Source organism: Odocoileus virginianus, chromosome 33, assembly GCF_023699985.2.
Source record: "Odocoileus virginianus isolate 20LAN1187 ecotype Illinois chromosome 33, Ovbor_1.2, whole genome shotgun sequence".
Lineage (NCBI taxonomy): Eukaryota > Metazoa > Chordata > Mammalia > Artiodactyla > Cervidae > Odocoileus > Odocoileus virginianus.
The window spans coordinates 35,567,903-35,581,391 of NC_069706.1; the positions used below are offsets into that span (position 1 = coordinate 35,567,903).

The following is a 13,489-nucleotide window of genomic DNA, read 5'->3' on the forward strand; positions in this document are numbered from 1 at the left end:
GAGGTCAGACTGGAATGCGTGTGTGTGTGCTAAGTCACTTTAGTCGTGTCCGACTCTGTGTGACCCCATGGACTCCAGGCTCCTCTGTCCATGGGATTCTGCAGGCAAGAACACTGGAGTGGGTTGTCATTTCCTCCTCCAGGGGATTTTCCCGACTCAGGGATGGAGCCCGTGTCTCTTACATCTCTTGCTTTGGCAGGCAGCTTCTTTACCACTAGTGCCACCTGGGAAGCCCCCATCCTGGAGTGCGGGGGTGGCTAACCTCAGATGACTGGTGTCCTTATAGAAAGAAGGGAGAGCATGTGAGGACACAGGCAGAGACTGAAGTGGGGCAGCCACAGGCCAAGGAGGGCCTGGCCCACCAGGACTGCAAGAGGCAGGAGAGGCTCCTCTGCAGGCCTTGGAGGGAGCCTGCCTGCCAAGGCCTTAATTTCAGACTCCTGGGCTCCAGAACTGCGGGAAAATAAATTCCTGCTGAGGGTCCTTCGGGCCGGCAGCGACGCTGTCAGCCTTCCTCCACACTGCCCATTGTCACTGGTGGAGCTGACCGCCGTGTGTGTGGAGGGGTTCCCAGCTGCTCCATGTGAGTGGTGAGGCTTCAGTGGGCCCACCCCACCAAGGTGCTACCTTTGTTCCAGCATCTTCTTGAATTCGACCCTCACAGGGAAACCGCAGAGCCGCCGCTGCAGCGTGGTCATGATCTTAGCGGGGCATTCATCCCGCACGTCCTCGAGCCTGGCCAGGATGCCCGCTTGGAAGAACACCTGGCGGAGAGACACAGTGATCTGAGAATAGCCCGGCTCACTGATGGCAGATGCTTCTGAGTGGGGGTGGGGGTGGCAGTTCAGAAGCAAAGAACGGTATTTCAGAAGGGACCTTCAGCGTTTGCAGACCCTGGTGCCAACGTCTGAGGCCCCTGGGAAACAGCTGGCGTCGGCCTGGACCCCTGCCCGGCAGAGCACCCCAGCCCCAGCGTCTGTCTCCTCTTGCTCCTCGTGGACCTTCCTATGGGCTCCAGCCTGGCCTGGCGCTTACTAGCTGGGTCACCTCGGACCGTCTCCTCACATCTCAGGGCCTCAGTGCCTCGTCTGGGAAATGGGGGTGTCGATCCCTCCCCTAGAGGGTTACCATAAAAATGAAATAATGGGAAGGAAGTGCTTCTGCAGACTGTGAAGCTCTGAGTAAAATGTGACAGATTGCTAGGATCCTCACTGCTATATAAGGTGACTGCTCGGCAGCAGGACGCCAGGGGCCTTCCTTTTTTGTAGTTCAGTCGCTCAGTCGTGTCTGACTGTTTGCCACCCCATGGACTGCAGCAGGCCAGGTGACGGGAGCCTATCACCAACTCCCAGAGCTTGCTCAGACTCACATCTATCGAGTCGGTGATGCCATCCAACCACCTCAGCTTCTCTCGTCCCCTTTCCCTCCCGCCTTCGATCTTCCCAGCATCATGGTCTTTTCCAATGAGTCGGCTCTTAGCATCAGGTGGCCAAAGTATTGGAGCTTTAGCATCCGTCCTTCCAATGAATATTCAGGACTGATTTCCTTTAGGATGGACTGGTTTGATCTTGCTGTCCAGGGGACTCTCAAGAGTCTTCTCCAGCCCCAAATTTAAAAGCATCAATTCTTCATTCTTTACTACCTCACAAAGCAGGCTTGGGACAGTCATGGTCCCACGGATATGGGGTTGGAACCCTCTCAGATGAATCCTCTATGTGGTTGACTGAGAGGAAAAAAGTGGAAAAGGATGCTTCTTCCCCCTGCCCTCTTTCCAACAAAACCCCAAACAGTAGCCGTCATAAGGTAGAGACATTGGGCTTGATATTTCCAAGTTACATGTGGTTGAGATTTGGTCTCTGAGGAGCAGTGAGGCGAGCATGTGGCTGGTGGGGCAGAGCCCACAAGAGTCACAGGCGGGGACACCGCATACAGGCAGAGTCATTCTGTCCCTTGTTCTGCCCCTGCCGTCAGAGCCTGTCTGGCCCCCAGGGAGTGGAGCTGTCCCCAGCAGCCCCAGGCCTTTACCTGGACCCGAGGTGCCCAATGCAACCCTTGGACTAAGCAAGGTGCAGTCTGCCTGCCCAGAGACAGACTGCCCAAGGGCAGTGGCCTTGCTGGGTTCTGCCTCTGGCCTGTGGGGCCTCTGAGCAGAACCGGCCCTCTCCCTCTGTGTCAGATACAGGCGATGTCAGCCCTGGCCTCCCTGATCACAGGACTGCGGCCGGGGGGGCCTGAGGCCTGCTCTGTCCTGCCTAGTCCTGTGAAATTGGGAACGTGACCTCCACACCTTCTCCAGGCTTTCCTGTTTCCCACCCATCAAAGGTGAGGTAGGGGAAGGAGCTAGACTCAGAGGTTCTTTCTGGCTCAGGTATTCAGCAGTTCTGTGACCAAGTTCCCATAAGTCAGTTTAGCTCAGTGATGCAGGAGGTCAAAGCTAATGGTGCTGGCAGATTTGAGAGTGGTGTTACAATCCTGCTAACACCGCTGGCTACAGAGCAAGCTGCAGGAAATGAGGGACTCTGTTCTGTCCACCTGCATATCCCTAAGCCTGGAACCATGCCTGTCACACAGGAGGTGCTCCGTAGGTGTTGGACACACATGCAACGTGGAACTTCCCCGGGCTTCCAGCCACCCCAGGCCAGCAGAGAAGCTGTGCCTGCCTGGGCCCCAATGAGATCTGGCCGGGCAGGCGACCCACTCAGGGCTGCTTGGCGGCCCGCGCTGAGCCTGATGCAAAGCCAGTGCCCTTCCCACATCGCCCTGGCTGTCACGTCGGGGTGCAGACTGGTTTGGCAGCTGTTGATGGACACCTCCCACCCTCAGCCTTGCCCTTCCAATCCCGACAGGATTCTGCAGGGCCAGGAAGTGGCGCAGACACAGGCCCCGTGAGTCAGGGTCGGGCATTCGCTCAGTCTGAGTCAACCCCAACTCACCTGCCAACTCAGGGCCAGAGCTCACAGTGTGGGTGGGCTGGGCTTGGGCACTTCACCCCCAGACCTCGCCCGTACACATACCACGGTACCCTGGTCCAATCCAGGACCTTGATTCAGATTGTCTCCTTTTAGAAATCTGGGGCCCATGCAGTCCTAAGAAAAGTTCTCCTGTTCACTGAGCACTGCTCTGTCTGAGCTGAGTTCTCACGCACGCTACTCCCAATTCTCTGGCTTTAGCAGCCCCAATTTTTCGGAAGAGGAAACAGAGGCTCTCAGCATCTTGACCCAACTGGTCCACAGCTGAACTGGAATTCACATGTTGACACCCACCTTCCTGGGACAAGGCTGAGGGAGAAGACCCTACCTTGGTGTGTCCGATCTTGTATTCATTGACATCCAGGTTGATGGACCCCAGGAGCAGCTCTGAGGCCTTCTTGTTTACGAACCTCTGAGGAATCACATTGGGGTTCAGCACTTGGTACCTGCTGGGAAAGACAATGACAGTCCCCATCATCCCCAAGCTGGCAGCCCAGAAAGTCTGCCTGCACGGTCACCGTCCATCCGTGAGATGGCCTTTGAGTCAGGTGTTAGACTTGGTTTGCAGAGGCCCATGGCAGGCAGAGGGAGGGGGCTTACAGGAAGGCACCAAATCTTTCCTTCCTGATTTTTCCTCCAGGCGTGGCGGAACCACTCCTTTTCCTGACCTGCCAGCAGCCCCTTTAGTCGTTCCTCAGTTAGGGACCTCAGAGGGCTTGGACAGGATGACCTCTGCTCACCCTTCCAGCTCCGCCATCTGTGACCATGTGTTCTAGCAGTTAGGAAGGGGGTCGAAGTAAAAGAACCCCTAGGATGGAGGTCTCAGTTTGGGCTCCCCAGAAACAGAACTTGAGACCAGGATTCAAGTGCAAGTAGTTTATCTGAGAGGTGCCAGAGCTGGGGAGTGGGGCAGGGAAGCCAGCAAAAAGCATGTTATCGAGTCAGTTATCACCACAGCTATCTGGGGCTTCATGCTACTGGGGGACCCTGGTGTGCGGGACCAGCTCCCCCTAGCTCACGGGAGCCTCTGTGCGTCTCTTACCAACCCCGCATACAGTGATGTCACATTAGTAGCTTGAAATTACCACAGAGTGTGAGTATTTATACCATGGAAATCAGTAGATACCACAAATCAGGGCTTCTTCTTCTTTTTTTTTTTCTTTTAAATTTTAACTTGGAGCCCTGTTGTTAAACATTTACCAACACACAGCTGTCTGACAGCCAGTAGAGAAGACGCCTGCCTCAGAGTTAGCCCATCACCAGGGTTGGGGAGCTGAAGTATTTATACGCCAACTGTTCTCAGTCCTATCGGTTGAGGGCTGCTCCTGGGCCAGGGTGGGGGTCATTAATTTCTGGTCATTTCAGCCTGCCAAGAGCAAAGCAGACTTTTGCAGCCAGAGAGAGCCCGCAGGCAAAGAAGCGCAGGTGCTGGCCTCCGAAGGTCGCGTCATTGTGTACAGAAGTAGTGACAATGAGATACTGTCCATCAGGTGCCCACAGTGCCTCTCCAATGGGACTGTGTTTATCAAGAGCCAACCGCGGACGCCGAGAACTGTGCTTGAGGTATCAGGAAGACTCTGTGTGAACTCTGGGTACTGCAGCCTGTTTGGGAAGCCCTTCCCACAAATCCGGAGGCCTTCCAAGATTCCGTTGCAAGCCAGCTGGTGCATGATCAGGTGGGCGTCCTTCACGCCTGCCAAGAGGTAGGAACAGGACAGCGAGTTACTACCCTGGGGTGTCTGAGGCCACTCCTTGGCCCTCAAGGATGCAGACCTGCATATCCATGTCCTCATCTCCTCTTGTCACTGCCCAGGGGGGGTCCCAGATCCCCCACAATTCAGCCAAGGACCAAAGGCTCTCCTGAGTGTGACTCTGGCTAGACCAGCCCACTCTGCTGTACAAAGTAGCAGCTAAAATGTGATCTTCGGATGATCTATTGTTGGAGGTTCTTTCAATGCCCGGTTCTGCCCCAGTCAACCTGTGATTACAAGTGGACTTAATGTGGAGCGAACCCCAACTTCACACATCCTGAAAGCTTCCAACTGGGAGCATGTTCCTATGAGGTGCCTGATTGCTTAAACTCATGCGGGACAATACAGCAGACAAAATAGGGGGAGGTGCCGTGCAGGGTGGTCATCAGCTTGTTCCACTGCTCCGGGGGGTGGAGGGAAAGGAAGCATTAGCTCAGTGTTGGTGTGGCAGGATACCTGTGCTCAGGAGAGGTATTTGTTTAGAGTTTAATTAATTTAACTGTGATTACAATCCAGTTCTCCGGTCACACCAGCCACTTCTCAGGTACTCACGAGCCATGCATGGTTGGTGGCTATCGTACCGGACAGCATATTGGGCAGTGGCAGCTGTATTGGACAGAAGAGAACATTCCACCATTGCAGAAAGTTCTGTTAGATAGCAGTGCTCTCGGAGGTCCAGGGACTTGCCCAGAGTGACAGGTTTTATAAGAAGAGGGATCCTCTGAATTCAGTGCCGGCTCACTGTAGAATCTTGCTTCTAGAAGGGATCGTAAAGCCTGTATGGACAAATCCCTCCCCATTTTAAACCTCCCTACCGAACCCTCATCTTCCAGTTGGGGTACGGTGGGGTGGCCCACTCTGCCTTAGGAAAGCCAGATCCTTGTGAAGTACTGAAATCATTTTATGTGCAGCATCTCCCCCATTGGCTGCATTTCTGCACTTTGAAACATGTTTCCAGTAATGCCCAAACTTCATGGAAGTTGTGACCAGCCCAGAAGACCCACTGGCACAAGGCCATAGGCATTGATATTTCCACTTGTTATGTTGGCCAAGTCCCATCATCCCCTGGGTTTTCAGTCTGAAACAGTGTAGTTGGACTGGACCGTCTCTAAGGGATTTTCCTGCCCTGCGGTCTGTGGTTCTGTGCCCTCTGCAGAAGGAAATGGACCCTTCGAATGAAAGAGGCGACCAAAGGCATAGAAATGGACTCATCCTGTCCTGGGCTGCGAGATGGCAGCCAGACCACATCTCCAGTGAAAGGGAGAGCTGGGGATACTGGCCACCAGGCGGCCTCTGGGGCAGCGCCTACCTACTTACCCTGTAGTAGCTGGAGACAGTCATGAAGGAAGACCCTTGTTCCATTTCTTGCTTCCAGAGGAAGACAGAGAACGTTGCTTCATGTCAGTGGCCAGCAGAGGGGCAGGCTCAGTGTCAAGGGTGTATGTTCTCTGGTTTCGAAAAGGCTTGTCTGGGGTCTAGCTGAGGGGGGCCCCCCACACCAGGTAAATGAGATCTACCAGGGAGAAGGTGAACGGGCTGCCCTGTGGCATAACCATCACAAGGAGTGCCATGCCCCCTGTGGCCCTGTGTGATTTAGGGCTGGCCCGAGATCGCTTGCTGCCGCCACTGCCTGAGGAGAGGAGCCCACAGACCATCCAGAGGAACTGCATGTTGGTGGCAAGCACATCTCCGAGCCCAGGAATATTTGCAGTTCTTGTCCCTCTGAGTGGTGGCCCTGTTGGGTGTTCCCCTGGGGCCAGCCACAGGACCTCAGCAGGGTAGGAGGCAGGGCTGGGCTTGACATTTGGCTTCAGATAGGAGAGCGGGAAGCAGAAAATAAGCACAGTGCATTTGGGTGTCCGCTTCTCTGAAGCAATATTGCTCCGCTTAGAGGTGGTATGGGCCCCGTGATTGTGTTGGCTGATGGAAGCTCCCAGGATGCTTCTGCATCTCTTTATTGCACTGGCATCCATAGACGATCTCAAGCAACTTGTTATTCATTCATTCATTCAACAATAGTTGAATATGAGAGTTTGGTTTTCTTCTTTCTTCTCCTGGTCACTAAAGGGCATCAGCACAGACAGACTGGACACATGAGGGGGCAGCCATACCCAGCGCCTCCTCTTCCTTGAAGAGAAAGGCCGGGATCTCCAGGCTCAACTTTTGGAACGAGCCCACCACTGACTCATTCAGGGGGTCTTTGTTCTTCTCTATCCAGCTCATGATGTTGTAACCCTCCTGTAGGGGAGCGGATGCCAGTGATTATATTTCAGCCCCAGGGCCACCTTTCAGACCTCACACCCAGATCCCTGGCCCCGTCTCCCGGGGCTCCTGTTCTCGTCCTGATGACTTGCCTGGAGTCCTGTGATGTGCCAGAAGCCCCACGTCTTGGGCATTTGCAGTTTGCCTGTGTAGGGCACCCCATCTCTGAGCTGTGCCCACATATGAGGACTCCCCAGTTACTTTCTGCCAGGTGTGACCTTCTCTTGCATGTCTGGCTTTGCTGGTCACCCTGAGCCTCTCCGACCCCTGGGTCTCCTTCTACCCAGGATGGCTGATCTTACTTCAGGCTCAGCAATTGGCCTTGACCCGTGGAATCCCATGCCACATGAAGAACTCCCTACAAGGGCATCTGTTCTCTCCTTGCTGGGAAGCTGAGAAGCACAGCTCCCTCCCCCACCACCACATTGCCTGGTGGGAGCGGGGCTCCATCCATCCAGCGCCATGGGCCGAAGTCATTGGCCACACACTACTGTCTGGCTCCCATTTTGCCAGGTGGCCCCAGCTGGATAGGCAAAGAGGAAGGCATCTTTCAGCTCTTTCCCCTGAGCACGGAGAATCTGGGGATGCAAATGAGAAGCCAGCACCTTTGGGCTCTCCTTCTGTTATGTGGTGTATGACGTTCGTCACCTCCAAGCCCCATCTTAGAGCCTTCTTGGAAGTGCACAGGCCCCCCTTGACTTGGGATGTCCCATTGCTACAAACACGGAGCCCACTTCATTTCATCTTAGGGGGTGAGGTGGAGCACTGCAATTCGGCCCCAAGCCCGCTCTGGGCAGCGGCACAGTCCCTTTGGCCAGTAATGGGCATCATCATGGTTGTGGAGATCATAAAAGCTCAGCTCTGATGCCCAGTCAAACAGCAGCTTTCCTGACAGCTCGGTCCTAAGCCTGCCGTTTCCCCAAAGCTAAACCCACAGAGGTTCAACAAATGCCGTGGTAACTGGAGGCGCTGGCATTGACCGCAACACTGCTTGCCTCCCCCATCAATTATTCAAATACACCTGAGTCTTGGCTGCACTTAATTTCCCTCTTTCCCAAGGACTAGGTTTGTCATGAGTGCAAAAGCCACTCTATCAATGTCACCTTGCTAGTTCAGAGGCCATGAACTGTCAGAGGGATGAGTCAATCAACTGGGGAATAATTGATTGGGCTGATGGATTTTTTTCCTTCTTTTTGCAAGTGTATTTATTTATTTATTTATTTTACTTTGGCCATGCTGGGAGGCATGTGGGATCTTAGTTCCTCAACCAGGGATTGAACTGATGCCCCCTGCAAAGGAAGTTCAGTTCAGTTCAGTCACTCAGTCGTGTCTGATTCTTTGTGACCCCATGGACTGCAGCGTGCCAGGCCTCTCTGTCCATCACCAACTCCCGGAGTTTACTCAAACTCATGCCCATTGAGGTGGTGATGCCATCCAACCATCTCATCCTCTATCGTCCCCTTCTCCTCCGGCCTTCAATCTTTCCCAGCATCAAGGTCTTTTCAAAATTGGAGTTTCAGCTTCAACATCAGTCCTTCCAGTGAATATTCAAGACTGATTTCCTTTAGGATGCACTGGTTGGATCTCCTTGCAGTCCAAGGGACTCTCAAGAGTATTCTTCAACACCACAGTTCAGAAACATCAATTCTTCAGTGCTCAGCTTTCTTTATAGTCCAGTTCTCACATCTGTACATGACTACTGGAAAAACTGTAGCCTTGACTAGATAGACCTTTGTTGGCAAAGTACTGTCTCTGCTTTTTAATATGCTGTCTAGGTTGGTCATAATTTTTCTTCCAAGAAGTAGGCATCTTTTAATTTCATGGCTGCAATCACCATCTGCAGTGATTTTGGAGCCCCAAAAAAATAAAGTCTGCCACTGATTCCCCATCTATCTGCCATGAAGTGATGGGACTGGATGCCATGATCTTAGTTTTCTGAATGTTGACCTTTAAGCCAACTTTTTCACTCCCCTCTTTCACTTTCATCAAGAGGCTCTTTAGTTCTTCTTCACTTTTGGCCATAAGGGTGGTGTCATCTGCATATCTGAGGTTATTGATATTTCTCCCGGCAATCTTGATTCCAGCTTGTGCTTCTTCCAGCCCAGCGTTTCTCATGATGTATTCTGCATATACTTTAAATAAGCAGGGTGACAATATACAGCCTTGACGTTCTCCTTTCCCGATTTGGAACCAGTCTGTTGTTCCATGTCCAGTTCTAACTGTTGCTTCCTGACCTGCAGACAGATTTCTCAAGAGGCAGGTCAGGTGGCCTGGTGTTCCCATCTCTTCCAGAACTTTCCAGAGTTTGTTGGAAGGGCAGAGTCCTAATCCCCTACAAGTGTTACCGTTTCTGGCCAAGATCAAACAATACATATTTTTTTTATTTTCTTTTCCAATTAAAAATTTTATTTTGCTGAAGTATAGTTGATTTACAATGTTGTGTTTTTTCTGCTGTATGGCAGAGTGATTAGTTATATGTATGTAGACATATTCTTTTTCATGTTCTTTTCGACTATGGTTTATCACAAGATATTGATGATAGTTCCCTGTGCTCTACATTAGGACCTTGTTGTTATCCACTCTATATAAAATAGTTTGCATCTACTAATCTTATATATTCTCCAGTGAGGGCCATTTGTTAAACCATTCCCTATGGTGTGATTACACGGGAGGCTATTAGGTGGTTAAAACCTGACTCTGCCTTTCATAGGATGGATGACCATGGACAAGTAACTTCATTTTTTGGTGCCTCAGTGTTCCCATCTGTGAAATGGTTATAATAAATTACGCCCTGCACACAGGAGCTTGTGATGATCCAATGAGTGAAGGCCTAATACAGCCGAGCTAACAGTGGCCGTTGCAGTGGATGTTGTGCTGTTTTAGAGAGGAAGCTTGAGGTCAGATAAAAAGAGCCATCAGCTGTGTTGCTGATTCCCCCAAAAGCACTGGTCCCTGTGAAATCCCCTCCTGAGACGTGCCCCAGTCAGGGTCCCGACCTCTCTCCAAGCCCCTCCTTCGAGAAGCGGGGTCCCTTTTCCAGGAGGTCGATGCAGGCCTGCAGGCCAAGGCCAAAGTCTATGAAGACTCATGGAATGCCCTCCCTCTTGCACTCCTCCTGCTCCAGCGCGAACGTGTGGTGGTGGAAGAACTACTGCAGCTTCTCCTTGGTGAAGCTGATGCACAGCTGCTCGAAGCTGTTGAACTGTGGGATGAAAATAGAAAGAGGGGGTCAGCCCAGATGCAGACAGAGCTGACCCCGGGAGGGGCGGAGGGCTGGGCCGCCAGCAGTGCTAAAGCTGGCCAGTATGTGGCACGGCCGCAGATGCCTTAACACCAACTACCCAGTCGGTGCTCCCAGGCCCTGTGAGAAGCGCCTCTCGGCCCCCCTCCCCATGAAGGCTCGGAGCAGACCACGGGGCCTGCCTGAGCCTCCCACTGCTGCTGCAGCACCCGAAACTCAGACTCCAGCCTCACGCGGTGCATGAGCACCAGTGTGGAAAGAATCATTTCCTTTCTAGGGAGAGAAATCCTTTCAGATGCTTTGTGGGTCTGACTACCCCCCACCCCGTGTGCCTTTGGATAGGTCTCTCTGTCTAGTTTTTCTCATCCTCATCTGGAGGATGAAGGGGTTTGAGGGATTTGCAAACCTTTTTATTCATTTTTTTTAAACCAGATACTGCTTTCTCTTCATGAAAGCCCACACGGAAGGGTCTTATGAAAAACAGGTCAGAGGAGAGGGGCCATTGTGATCACAGAGCCACCTGCATCGAGCGTGTACATGTGTCAGACGCTGGCTAAGCTGCATCTGCGAATGATCAGTGACCCCGTTAAAGATTGGGACCTGGGGGTGCACCATGGCGTGAAAGTGGCGGGGCTGGGAGTCCAGCCCTGTTTGTCCACTGCACACGCCCCACTGCTGGCGCAGGCGTTTTCCTCCCTCCCCAGCCCCACCTGGCTGGCCATCGGCAGCTGCCCAGGACTCCAGGCAGCACAGTTAGAGACTCTGTCTAAGGCCCTTTGCACCTATGGAATTAAATGATTCTATTGTAGACAGCAGCCGAATTAGCCTTCTAGATCCTGAGAGAAATTGAAAGTGAAAGTCGCTGGGTCATGTCTGACTCTTTGCAACCCCATGGACTATACAGACCATGGATTTCTCCAGGTCAGAATACTGGAGTGGGTAGCCTTTCCCTTCTCCAGGGGATCTTCCCAACCCAGGGATCGAACCCAGGTCTCCCGCATGGCAGGCAGATTCTTTACCAGCGGATCCACCAGGGGAGCCCAAGAATACTGGAGTGTGTAGCTGTTCCCTTCCCCAGGTGATCTTCCTGACCCAGGAATGGAACTGGGGTCTCCTGCATCACCGGTGAATTCTCTCCCAGCTGAGCCACTAGAGAAGCCTGATAGAAATGCAGCTAAATTATTTTTTTTAAAGCCCAGCTGTGGCTAACAGAAGTCCTGGAATGAGAGGAGAGCAGAGCTGGAGTGCACCTGAGCAGCCATCACCTCCAGCCGGCTCATTTCAGAGTTGAGACAGCTGAGGCTCAGAGAGGGCAGCCACTGCCCACAGGCCACACAGCCAGTTGGTGGCCAACCCGAGTCCAGAGCCAGGTCTCCTGACTCCTAATCACGAAGGTAAATTCTTCCTGACCCACAGCACTCATCTTGTGATGAGGCCGGAGTCTCGTTTGTCTGAGCAAGAAACGGGGGCCACCGGTGCTGTGCTGATAAGTCAGCTCTCTCTCAAAAATCTCCTGGTTTGTAGTGTCGGCCAGTCTCCATGGTGCAAATGCACCATGAACATGTTATCTACAGGGTGTTGACCAGCTCTCAGAATTCTTGAAAATTCCCCCAATCAGCTCTGGTGAGCTGGGATAGGCCGGCTCCAGCCAGAGCACCACTCGTTCTATCTGTTGTGACTTGGCGCCAATATATGAAGATGGAACTTTCTGGAGGTCAGAAGCCGGAGAGCCAGGAGCAGACTGAGATTGGCCGGCCCCAGGTCGAAGGTGAGAAACGAGAGAACCTTGATGAAAAGGCTCTTATCAAAGGAGGGTGGCTACGCCAACGTGAGGCCAGACAGGCCTCCAAGATCTTGAAGCCAGCGATGTCCAGCACCCCAGTGAAGAACCGCCTCTGCATCTTGGTGTCCAAGATCTTGTTGATCCTGACCGCCAGCCACTTGAACATCTTGTCATACATGGCCTTGCCCAGGGCCCCGATGGATTTCTGGCACTGCTCCATGTTCTGGCCCTCCTGCACCAGCTCATTGCCTACTTTGACCCGCAGCCTGGTGATGCCCTTCTGGCGCTCCCTGAAGCTGAGACCCATGAGGTGGGCAACTTTGTCGGCCACTGAGCAGGGACAGGAAAAGCAGCGGAATGAAAGATGGTGCCCTGCCCTGGAGAACCCCAGCCCCCGTCTATTGTGTTTAGAGAAGGGGTTGTGGGGAGAGAGGAGGAGACCCCCCCCCCCATGTTGCCATCAAGAAAACAGGGGTCTGAAGCTGTGCCATAGATATACAGTGGAATACTATGCAGCCATGAAAAAGAACAAATTTTCACCATCTACATCAGTGTGGCAGGACTGGAAGGTCATTATGGTCGGTGCAATAAGTCAGACAGCTAAAGACCTCTTGTATGTGGAATATAATATAACAAACTAGTGCGTATAACCTAAAAGAAGCAGACTCAGATACAGACAACAAACTAGTGGCTACCAGTGTGGAGAGGGAAGCGGGGAGGGGCAGGATGGAGTAGAGGAGTAAGAGGTACAAACTATTGGGCATAAAATAAGCTACAAGGATCTATTGTACAGCACGGGGAATATGGCCAATATTTTATAAAAACTATAAATGGAGTATAACCTATGCTGTACACTTGTAACACAACATTGCACATCAACTATACTTTGATTTTAAAAATTTAGAAATATTGGGGAAGAAAAGAAAACAAGTCTGATAACGGTTTCTGCACTCGCTCGCTCCAGGTCAAGCGGCAAAGCGGTACAGAATCCACAATTATGTCTCTTACGCTGTCGTGACTCTTCGTGGCTCTCGGCGTCTGGTGTTAAAGGAGCATCCTTGGTTTACCGGGTGTCTCTGACATGCGCAGGAAGCCCTGGAGAGCCCCAAGCCCCCCTGCCCCCGCTGCTGGCCGCCCGCTCCCCGCACAGCCCCCGCCCCACGCCTGCCCTCTGTGGTGTCCACCTCGGCCTGCCGCTCTCTGGGTTTCTGCCTGAGCTTCACGTTGCCGAAGTGCGTGATGCCCCCAGTCAGCTTATACAGGTCGGTCTTCTGGGCGCTGAAACCCAGCACATCAAAGGCTTCCTGCAAGGCCAGCGGGGGAAGAACACCAGGGAGCTCCTGGCTTCCTGTTCCTCGGAGTGGAGGCCACCGTGAGGGGGCACCAATGGGCCATGGCGGCTCGGTGTGGACGCTGGAGGTCAGACAGACCCTGACCGGGGTGAGTCTTTCCTCCCAGGAGCCCAGGCCAGATGCACTGCAAG

At 52.8% G+C, this 13,489-nt stretch overlaps 1 pseudogene; it reads right to left on the minus strand.

Moving 5' to 3' along the window:
• LOC110141615 (myosin-16-like) overlaps positions 1-13,489 on the minus strand; it is a 41,304-nt pseudogene that overhangs the window by 15,575 nt on the left and 12,240 nt on the right.